We start from the raw sequence: 7516 nt of genomic DNA, 5'->3' as shown, positions 1-7516 counted from the left end.
CCAGGGTGAAACCCTGAGGGACACCAGCGTTAATACTATGAGTTTCTGATTTCTGCCCATCAACAACTACTCTTATAAGCCTATTAGATAGAAAAGATTTAATTAATGAGGACCAATCTATATTGTCTGTCCATTCCACTTTTTCTTGGAAATTACTGGACCGATCTGGCTGAAATTTTGTATGAACCTTTGTTATGATTATAACATCTGTTCGATGCACAGGTAGGGTTTAATAGGGATTAGTTTTTAATGTAAAAATGAGCACAAATTTAACCACATCCAAACATCAATTTGGCATTAAGTACTCATTCTAAGTCAACGGGCTATAACTTTTGCCCATCTTTAACGGGCTAAGAGGTCTATATATATATATATATATATTAGTGATGGGAGGATTCCAAAATATTTCCCAATTCTGACACAATTCCCGATTTCGATTCTTTGTAAACCTCTAAATATTTGTCCCGATTACTGTAAAAACACATTTTAAATGTGCTTACATTTTCTCAAACGTAAAAACACATTTGTGATGAGGTGATCTAGAAATTTTAGTCTTACTGGAAGTTTAAATCAGTAAATATTTATTATTTTATTATTACTATGAGCAGTGGAATATGTTTCTTAAACCAAAATCAAATAAAAAAGATAATTTAATGAATCGGTTTTAGCATCGGAAAATATGTTCAAATTTTTCCGATTCCGATACCCTAAAAACCTCCGATTTTTCCGATTCCTGATTCTGGTTCATTGTCCCAACACTAATATATATATATATATATATATATATATATATATATATATATAGTAGTAGGTTTAGATAGACGTGTAAACATTGTATATTTGTTTATAGTTTGAGAGTCATTGCAGAACAAGTTCATTCAATTTTTTTTCAGAAACTACTTGGCCAATCTGGGCGAAATTTTGTATCAAAATTTTGCTATTTAAAGGTGCAGCGAACTAAATATTTTGGTATCCGTTCACTGCATGGTTAGAAATAAATAGAGATTATTACTTACAGCAAAAAATGAGCACAAATTTAACCATATTCAACCATCAATTTGGCATAAAGCAATCTTTTTAAGTCAACGGGCTGTAACTTTTGCCTGATTTTTACAAACTAAAAAGTTTAGTTCTCTTTATATTCTTTGTATATTCTTTATATATATCCAACATTCAAGCATATTAAATTTTCTATGTTTGGGGATTGGTCTCCTGTCCATTGTACATACATTTTAGATTTATTGAAATACACGGGCAATATTGATTTTCCTGCAATTGCTGGTTTGATGACTCGTTTAATACAGAAAAAATATCAAGATGGAAATTGGTAATCCTATTGCCACTAGACTATTTTACTGAACGGCCAACAGATGTTTCTGTGTTTAATGAGCCATTAATTTGTTTGATTAAACTACATCTGCTCATGGTAGTCTCCCTTTACTTTCAGATTATATCTTATTACGAGTAAAAATATATTTGCACAAAGTGCAGGATACGTTTGGGTACCCACTGTGCAGGCACCCTTGCAGTAAGTAGTGATGTAAGAGCTGCACCAAATATGACCTTGACCTTGAAAAATGATGTGTATCATCTCTACGTTAAAGACCATCATGATGTGAGGTTTGATCATGATCAATCCAATGGTGTGGGCCGTAGGAGAGTATATATACATATGCACTGACCTTGACCTTTGACCATAACCTTGAAAACTGGTTTGAACCATCCCATCATCATGCCAGGTTTGGTCAGGATCAACTAGTGGTGTGGGCTGTAGAAGAGTTGTACACACCGACACCCACCCACGAACACTACTACTTTATATAGAGAGATTATTAAGTTTAAACTTAAACCTAAATAACTGGCTCATTTGGCATAATGGTAAGAGTGTTCCCTAATGGGCTGGGATGCCTGGGTTCAATCCTCGGTCAAGTCATACAGAAGACTTAAATAATACTTAATGTCCTTGACTTAGAACAGTGCAAAGCTGTGCTCAGAGTTGTTCCATTCTCTGGTGCACACACAGGTGCAAGAATAAGTGAAGAATTGCACAATGTTCTGGATGAGTATAAAATCTCCTTTCTTAAACTTGCAGGATTCAAGAACAAGTATGGTTGGTGGGTGGGTGGGTGGAGGGGTGTCAAGGGATGTGGTTTATAGTCAGTCTCATGCTTCATACATACATTGCAATTCTCAAGAAATGGCTCATTATTTTCCCAAAATGCTGTGATGACAATCATTACAACTAACAGAAATATAGTCTCTCACTTAAATTGCTCTCCATTAATAATTAGAAAATAAACTGAAATACAGGATCAAAATAATTTGGAAAAACCTACACTCATTCAAGATGTGACCACACCTTGGAATTCAACATATATGCTAAAAAGAAATTTAGAACAACGAAAAGCTCTTGTAATGTATGCGGTTGATAATAAGATTCCAATCTTAACAACTTACCAATGGGGACGTGTTCAAAAAATTGTCCAGTTACTGAGTTCATTTGAAGAACTCACCAAAGAAGCAAGCCACAGAACATCAACCATATATCGACAATAATACTTAAGATTTTAGCTTTGAGGTTATTTCTTTCAAAAGTTGTCCAATCAAATTCTGATATTTCTGACTTTATTGGAATCCTTACTACGGTTGAACAATTCGGTGAATCAATAGAAACAAAATGATAAAAACGTGTTGGGTTAAACCTGGAAACTGCAATTACAATGAAAAATACAAAAATCACAATCTAAACTCAAAAGAACTAAATCCCTTATTCATCAGTGCACAAAAAAAACTTGATCATTACATAGCTTTACCACTACTCGCAAGAGGTGATGACCTATTTTAGTGGTGAACAAAAAAAAACAAAATTAAACAAAACAAAAAACGGATGAGAAGAGTAGTCTGAATAATTCAAATAGTAATATGAGCTTCAGAAGTTATAGCAGGAGTTTTCAGTCATTCCTGAGCAATGACTGGATGCACCTACTGAATTGCAGAGTTGGAAGGTATAAGATCATACCAATACTCCTAGCATTTCATTCAGTAAAAATATACTACCTCCGATCGGAAATAGTTGGTGCGGAAAAATTTTCAGTTTGGTCGAAAATACTTGGTGCATACAAGTTTCAAGTTTTATAAGGCAGTACTTTTGAAAGGAAATACAGGTTAACCAAATGATTATACTTAATTAACTTGACAATTGATTGTACGTACATTCTTACAATGTATGATTAAATAAATAGACAAAAAAATAATGCAAAAAGCTAAAACATGTATTTATTCAATTGTGTTAATTTACTTTTCAATTCTTCTTATATCAAAATTGAAGTGCGAACTTTTCCTTTTCTTTCTGTGCTTTTGACATATGCTGGTTCTTATAATATTTCTCAGGCACTAGGATTTACACTTTGAGTCTTTGGGGCCATACAATCAAGAAGTTGTTCCTAGGCAGCAAAGACCTCTGCACGTCACTGATCTTGATAAAAACTGAATTTTTTCTTAACTCTTTGTTAAATAAATTTTCTTATCTTTCTAATTCTCCTCCTCCCCTTTTTTACCACATCTGTTCAACTCCTGAGATGCTGAGTCTTTAGCATCGAACAGACTCTTTCCCATCCAAACCATTTTTTTTTTTCATTCATCAGATAAGGCCCAAATGTTGATATGTTTGCTTAAATGGTTGCAGGGTTATGTAACCTTACAAGTTGCGGGCGGCTATTCACCTCTACTTTCACCTGTTTCGATCGCAGATAAGCCCGAGAGGTTCAAAGTCGTCGAATCTACAAGATCGTATCCCCACCATCTGGATGCTAGCATCGTCAAGATAAGCTTATCTACAGTCTTGCATTTACAAATCTTGGGGAAGATTTATAGGCTTTCTTCCTTTTATCTCATTTTAGTAATGTAGGCTTTAAAATAGGCACATACACATATATTTAAAAAAAACTTTTTAAATTCCATTTTCACCCCAAACAAGGTACAGTGCCACTTTGATGTAGGGGGCTACTATCGGGGACATATGTTGCAGAGATATTATGAAGGGAGATGAGCAGCAAGATGTTTTTTTCACTTTTGCATATCAGCACAGTTGGGAAAGCAGGAACCCAGAAGAGAGTTCCAAAATCTAGCAGTTCTAGGGAAGAAAATATTAGAGTAGAAAACTTTCTTACATCAAGGGATCTTTACTGCGTAGGGGTGGGATTTTGCTGCTTGTTGGGTTTATCAAGGGTATTTACATCGAAAGGGTACAGTGGCTTGTAGTTTGTCGGAGCATTCACCATTAAAATACTTATAGAAAAGGCAGAGGGATGCAAGATTTTGTTGATGGGACAGAAGTTGAAGCTATATATATATATATACATATATATATATATATATATATATTTATTTATTTGTTTTACATAAGCATTTACATGTCGCTATACATTCATGAGCAGGTTTCAGTCAGCCAGTTACAAGTAACTACACCTCATTAGGCTATGTTGCTTATAGAAAAACTGAGTCCGGAATGAAAATTTGAAGAAAAAGAAAATTACAGATATTGATCAAGATGAGAAGTCACGTGATATTCTATATTCTTGATATTTGATACTTTTTTTTTTATTGGTGTATAATTTAAATTTTACATTTTTATATTATTATTATTATTATATTATTATTCTCTTTCTTTTTATATATTTTTATTCCTTTCATTTTTCTTTTCACATATTTAAATGCTGTTCATTCATTTTATTTTTGAGCATCACGTGACTGCTCTCTTGCTCAGTATCTGCTGTATTTTTCCACCCACTTTTCATTATGGACTCTAGTTTAGTATAAGCAGCATCGCCTGAAGAGGTCTAGTTACTTGTAACTGGGTGAACGAAGTATGCTCATGAATGTATAGCAATTTATAAATTTTTATGTAAAACATATAAAAAGTGTATCTTGTCCTACTTTTGTATCGAGCACTCTTGCATTAACCTTGTTAGAAACTCATTGGTGGTTTAATCTCTGGAAAATATTAACTTGGAATATATATATATATATATATATATATATATATATATATATATAATTGGCTGATTGAAACATGCTCATGAATGTATAGCGACATGTAAATGCTTATGTTAAAAAATACAAATTATATATATATATATATATATATATATATATATAGCTTCAACTTCTGTCCCATCGACGAAATCTTGGATCCCTCTGCCTGTTCTACAAGTATTTTAATGGTGAATGCTCAGACGAACTACAAGCCCCTGTACCCCTTTGATGTAAATACCCTTGACAAATCCGATAAGCAGCAAAATCCCACCCCTACACAGTAAAGATCCCTTGATGTGAGAAAGCTTTCTACTCTAATAGTTTCTTCCCCAAAACTGCTAGACTTTGGAAATCTCTTCTGGGTTCCTGCTTTCTCAACTGTACTGATATGCAAAAGTTCAAGTGTAATGTGAAAAGACATCTTGCTGCTCAACTCCCTACATAGTCTCCCTGCAAATTATGTCCCGATGGTAGCCCCCTTCATCAAAGTGGCACTGTGCCTTGTTTGGGGTGAAAATGGAATAAAAAATTTTTTTTTTTTAAATATATGTGTACGTGCCTCTTTTAAAGCCTTATTTAGAAGGCTATCACAATGCAAGGAATGGAATGTAGTCGGTGTTGAGGAAGAAAGATGAAAATAAGTGACAAATCAATAGGTATATACATATATGTCTATATTTGCTTTCACTCTTCCATCCAGCATACTTTGAATAGATCTGTTACATACACCATTTGAAAAAGAGGTTCCTCCGAAATATATTATGGAAATTATCACATAAAGTTGACCTCTTCAAGTAAGACATTGATACTTAACACAACTGAATAAATATATGTTTATATAGACAAATTGTCACTTGTTTTCGTCTTTCTTCCTTCACACCAACTACATTCCATTCCTCGCATTTTAAATTTTTAACATTTTTTTTTAATTAATACTTTTTAAAAGCTTAGAAAAGAATTTACTAAAAAAATTGATTTAAATTCGTCGTTATTTGTTTCATTTTATTTCTTATTCATTTTATTTATGTGTTTTAAAATTTTTCAACTACCGTGGAATTTCCAATGGTTCTGCTAATAATAAGTATTTATATATGATATATACAATTTTATAATTGTTATCTATATATTAATACGATAACCTTTTTGTTATTTTGTGTGTCACACTTGCATATTTTTTCTTCCGAGTGACTGTCGTTTAATTGTTATGATCTTCCATTTCTTTTAATAAATAATTTCACCAAGAATTTTTCATAAGTTTTGGTTTTAATTATAGCTGATGGCACCCAACTTATCTACTTTTTATAAATTTTACAAAGAATTTCTCCTAAGTTTTGATTTTGATTATAGCTGAAGGAACTCAAGTTATATATATATTTTATTCTTCATAAGTTTTGGTTCAAGCTAATGCACCTTAGTCATATGAATATATATTTTTTATTTTAGAAATCACAACTTTATAATATACTAGCGAGGGGTACCCGGCGTTGCCCGGGTGTTTAGAGGTGTGTGAAGGGGGAGGGGGGGGTTAAAAAAAAGTAAGTATGAGGATCGAACCCGAACCGTTGAGGCAAAGTTGTAAATTAAAGTGTGAAAAAGAAACGTGCGACCTTAACCATTGCCCCACCGCGAGATGCTATTACTTGGATTTAGCAGGTGCCCGTTTTAATGAGTTAATGAGATCAAGTTTGACTGCGGGATAGTATACCTTTACTGCTGAATGCTTTTTTTCCCTTACCCCCCCCCCCAAGATGTTATAGGAAAAAGACTAACCCACATGCGGTGAGCGACAAATATTGAATATTTATCTACCCGAAATCGAGCAAATTAAATAGACAGGCGAGCTTCGTTGTTAATTGTGAGATATTACGATTTATATGTGATATAAAAAGTTTTAAAAAGTTGTGAAGCGAGCGACCGCTTCTCTGAAAAAAGCCTTTTGTTGACATACAGAAAAAGCGAACACACATACATACATTTTCGCTTTTATATATATATATAGATAAGAATCGATAGAAAATTTACTCTATAATAATATATACGAAATCTGCATAAACTAAAATATCATATTTAAACATATTTTACGACCGGGTTATGCCGGACATCCCTGCTAGCTTAGGTAAATACTTTTGCAGTTTTAACAAAAGCGCTATATATAATATAATATCAGGGCGACTCCATTTATGCTGAACATCCACAAAATACCATCAATATATTACATATGAAAGCGTCCCCTGTGGAATTTCCACAAGTCCCGTTAGTTATCATTAACACGTTACACAACCAACTTTATAAACATCTGTGGATAACATTATATTTTGTCGCTTAGAATGAAGCTATTAGCACAACCACAAATAATCTGTAAACCAGGCTCGAACTCAGGACGATGATTCTCAAGACCTCTCTTTAGCAGAATGGTACAATAATTAAGAGAAAAAAAGAGAAAGAGTGAGAGAGCAAATAATTCTACCGGGAACTTACATAA

General features: G+C 33.3%; 1 protein-coding gene across 4 annotated transcripts in view; it reads right to left on the bottom strand.

Annotated features, from left to right (window-relative positions):
* Positions 1 to 7516, bottom strand: part of LOC145254782 (breast cancer anti-estrogen resistance protein 3 homolog) — a 432885-nt gene that overhangs the window by 91121 nt on the left and 334248 nt on the right. The window lies entirely within an intron of this gene.

Source organism: Euprymna scolopes, chromosome 30 (genome assembly GCF_053919585.1).
Source record: "Euprymna scolopes isolate OS-2025 chromosome 30, ASM5391958v1, whole genome shotgun sequence".
NCBI lineage: Eukaryota > Metazoa > Mollusca > Cephalopoda > Sepiida > Sepiolidae > Euprymna > Euprymna scolopes.
This window is presented reverse-complemented; position numbering and strand designations above follow the sequence as displayed.